The following is a 4,875-nucleotide window of genomic DNA, read 5'->3' as shown; positions in this document are numbered from 1 at the left end:
TCTACCTCTGGTTATGTTTTCACCTTGAATGGTAGAGGAGTTCCAAACAAGGTACAATAGCCGACTCAGTAACCGAAGCAGAGTACATAGCCCCATGTGATGCTGCTAAAGAAGCCGTTTGGATAAGAAAATTCTTAACTGAACTTGGTGTTGTTCCTTCTGTGGAGGAAGGTGTTCCTCTAATGTGTGATAATACGGGAGCTATTGAACAAGCAAAGGAGTCAAGATCACACCAACGATCCAAACATGTTCTTCGGAAATTTCACCTGATCAGAGAAATAATTGAACATGGAGACGTTCAAATTCAGAAGGTGGAAGGGAAAGAAAACATTGCAGATCCTCTCACTAAAGCGCTTGGATCAAAGGAGTTTGACAAGCACTAGTGGAATATAGGATTAAGGTTCATGACTGATTGGCTTTAGGTCAAGTGGGAGATTGTTAGAATTGTACCCCAGAGCAATCGTTAGTTATGTAACATTTTGAACATATTTCATACGATGTAATTATTAATGGAGATTAATAAGTAGAAGGCTTTTTCTTATTATCTTATTAAGGTATTAATACGATGATAAGTCCTTGATTAAACTGGTATACTTGACATCATAATGGAGATTATGATAATGAGAGTCGAGTATTATAGAGTTTAGTCTAAAAGTGTTCTTGGTCGTGTGATTATCAGAATGGGACTATGATAATCCGGATAGACCAATATATTGATAACGGTACTCATAAAATGAGTATTAATAGTTCTCATTCATTAAGTTATAATATAGATAATGCATAGGGAGATATGTTTATTGAACTGACCAACAGTGAGATTTCCCAAATGGTTATTATTACCTATGCAATGTCAATGTGGAAATTCTCTTAAGGAGTAGTTGTATATTTTATCCTTTGACCTGAGATCATCATTGTAGTTGATAGAATACTTATTGTACTTAGATACCGGATACCTAGTGTGTAAAGATGCTAGTTGAATGGTCATTAGGTATAATTAAGTACCTACGTAAATTAGTGGTGAGTCAAGATGGAATCCGTCAACTCAAGGTAATGAGTTTGAACTCTATGTTGTCATTAATCTTATTGGTCATATAAAGACCTTGGCCAGGGCATACGAATGTTTTAAGAAAGAAGTTTCTTAAAGTCATTCTTGATCGATAATGATTGACATGTAACATAGTGGTCGTCTCGTGGGGTTTGACAGTCAAACCATACCCTAGGACGATCCGAAGTTGGAATGACGGAGGGAAATAAATATGATAGGCTTATCGTGTACCTATACAAAGATAATTACCCTAAACAACAAATGAATGTAGCAATAGGGGTCGAACACAAGGAAACGGGAATTACGTTATGAAATGCTATCGAAAGATTTTTATCAAGGTCGATTTCATTTTGTTTGTTTGTTGTTGGTTTGATGACTAATAAAAATTATGATGTAAATTATATAATAAAAAGGAGTCTAAGGGGGTCGGGTCACACATGCAAAGATAAATATATAATTATGTTAAACTCGATATTAAAAACATTGTCAATTGCTTAGGCTTAGAGACACCCACCTTACGGCACTAGTGTCAACCATAGACCGAGTCCTAGAGAAACTCTCGTCCATGACTAGGTCGTCCTACTATTCATGCTTAGTCTAATTCAATTCCGTGCCTCTCGACTTTAGAACGAATGAACAAACTTAATCAATTGAATAAGGCCTTAGACAAAGATTAAACATTATGACACAAGCATGTGATAGAAGAAATATGAACAATATTATTATCAACCTATTTTAACATGTTATACACTTGATTTTGCATGGCTCTCCTAGCCCTTAGACTAGGAAATTTAGCTATTCATATTAGAATGTAAATTGCAAACTATATTGTAAGAAATGTTAAACATGGTTGTATGATTTGTAAAAACTAGATGATATAACATGTAAAAACTTTTATAGAAGAACAAATTGTAACCAAATGCTTGAAAATGTATTAGGAACGAAATGTTTAAGAACTACAAGCTTGACAATATTGAAAGCTAAAGATGAAAACTATTGAGAGAAATTATATTGCTTAAGGCTATTGTAAGTATATGAGACGTAGAATATAAGATAAGAGATGCCTAAGCCTTGAAATGCCTCTCTTATTTATAGGAGAGGGGAGTGAAACGTAAATAAGCTAGGGACATGCAGCCCCGATTGGGGTTGGCGGCCCTGATCGGGGTCGTGTGTTTCTAGCCCGTTTCCATTAAATTCCTTCTTAATTGCAAGGAGTATCCTATGTGGGTGATTAATTAGCGATTAAATACCCGGTTTAAGACCTACTCCCTTGGCATCCTAGGTAGCTTGGAATCCTATTCTTTCCTCTTTGACTTGGACTTTGAGTTGGGCTTGAGTTTGGTTTGTTGATACAATTGCATTGTACACATTAGTCCATCAACTTCTCCATAAAAAACTCATGCAAACATTTCATGCTAGTCCAATATTGGGTCTTGTTTAGCCATTGTTCTCTAGTGGGTCATCTTGTAGTATTTTAGCTCCAAAAAGCTCAAGTATCCTACAAAACATGTTGAGACAAGCAAATACACTAGAACAACAAATATTAGCTCAAAACACTATGATAAGTGCCAAATGTCGTCAAAAATGGAGCTAATATAGGGGATAAAAATATACAAAATGTGCACTTATCAAACTCCCCCAAGCTAAACTCTTGCTTGTCCTCAGGCAAGAAACCACATCCCATCAAATGCAATATCCCAAAACAAGCCAAGCATAATGATTTAAAAACCCAAAACAATATGGGCAAGGAATAAAGCAAAACATGGATGAGATTTACACGACGGCGTAGCATGGAAAACTTGAAATGAACCTTTAAGCTCTTGCATGATCTTTTGATTTATGGACTCTCACGGGCCACTCAAACTCTTTTATATGTGAAAGGACAATTTTGTGAATGAACGCTCAACTATCCTCAACTTATAACAATGTGCCTGAAATCTAATATGGTTAACATGTCAAAACTAGCAAGCCAAGACAATCAAATGTAAGCATGATAAAGAAGCCAAATGGGTAGGAAGAAGGCAAATAAACATGGGTAAGAAAGGGGAACAAAAGTGTTATGGTAATGTGGAGCTAAGTCAAGCTAGCAACTACCAAAATGTAAAGGTGATCAATCCCAATTCTAACCCAATTTTGCAATTTAAATCATGAGAAAACTCTCCAAAATATATGAATAATGCTTGAGAATTTCTCACATTTTCTCCTTCTTCTCTTTTTTTTTCATTTCAATGCATACTTCTTTTTTTCATTTCCATGCTTTTCATTTCTTTTTTCTCATTCATTTTTTTCATCTTTTCATTCTCATTTTTTTTTCATCATTTCAGCTCTTTTTTTCATTTTTTTTCTTCTTTTTCTTTCTTTCTTGAGCATTAAGACCAAGCTCACATGATTTCCACAATTTTTAAACAAATCCCAATAAGCACCCAAACAAAACAAAGCTACTAGCTCAACAAGGGTAGGCAAGTTATAATGTAGCTAGGAAAAATGTTTATAGAGGGGTCAAGAAGGTAAATATATCATGTGAATGGCTCCAAAATGTTATAACAAATGAATGCATGCTTACCAAGAGATGACATGAGAACCATACTTGTGCGTTTTGATGAAACACACATTATAAGGAGACACCTACACTCACCTAAGAGAGACCGGATATGGATGCATCGATCTAAAGAGGCTCTACCTTACCATTTTATAACTTGCCACAAGTCAAGATCAAGCCTATTCGGTTCATTCTCCATCTCCCACCTATTATGTCAAGACATCCCCATGTAGCTAATATCCCATCATGAAAGAATAAATCATTAGCAAGAAGCCATTATTAGGATAAGCAAAGAGGAAAGTAGGCTACAAGCAAGCATAAAGCAAAAATTTCTCTCAAAAATTTTCAAATTTTCTACACTACATGCAAACTACACTATATGCAAATGCAATATCCTCCTAAGATAAACATCACATTGTCCTCAATGTGCCAACAATTCAAAGTACCCAATCAAACCATAAAAATGGCTCAAAACACAAAACAAGAAGGACTAGAGGTTATGTTTAATGGGTTGCAAGACCTAAACTAAAATGCAAAGCAATTAAAAACTTACTCAACTTGCTAGCCTCCCCCCAAGCTAGCATGGATTCGGGGGATTTCTTCATCAATCATCTAAGAAAAGGGCCAAAAATTGAACCCTTTCCTCCCTTTCTTCTTCTTCTTACCACTACCACTTGATTCACCTTGTTGGCCACTTCCACTTGAATCATCCTCTTAAAGAGGAGTGACATACTCACCAATATTTTGGCCACTACCTAGCCCATCACCATAGCTACTATACCCACCATATCCTCCATAGCCACCATATCCACCATAGCCTCCTTGTAATGCCTCAACACCATAATCCGAACCACAAAAATCCGGACCGGGTGCATATGTAGTAAATGTACCTGCATCATTATTAGGAGGAGGAGGGGGAATAGGGGAAGAAGGAGGAAATCCACCCGGAGGATAAGTATAAAATGAAGAGTGTGGCCCCTAGGCTTGGATTACTCCTTGTCTAGCAAAATGATCATAAATTGGATGCAAAGCAAGTCGTTGGTCATCATGAATTGCATTAACACTTAAGTTCAATTCTCTCATCATTTCCATCATTTCTATGTTAGAAGGTGAATGAACACTTGTAATACTCCGTATTTATAGTCTTGGGGGTACTCTATAGAGTAGCCCTTACTCTGTCGAGTAAGGGTAAGTGTCGCAGCAAAATAGTTTCTGATCTGTTGGGCACTCGATCGAGTAGCTCGGGCACTCGATCGAGTAGGGGGGGTACTCGATCGAGTACCTTGGGTAC

The sequence above is a fragment of the Silene latifolia genome, chromosome 8, assembly GCF_048544455.1.
Source record: "Silene latifolia isolate original U9 population chromosome 8, ASM4854445v1, whole genome shotgun sequence".
NCBI classification, from domain to species: Eukaryota; Viridiplantae; Streptophyta; class Magnoliopsida; order Caryophyllales; family Caryophyllaceae; genus Silene; species Silene latifolia.
The sequence above is the reverse complement of the archived record's forward strand: the minus strand, read 5'-3'. Positions refer to the sequence as shown.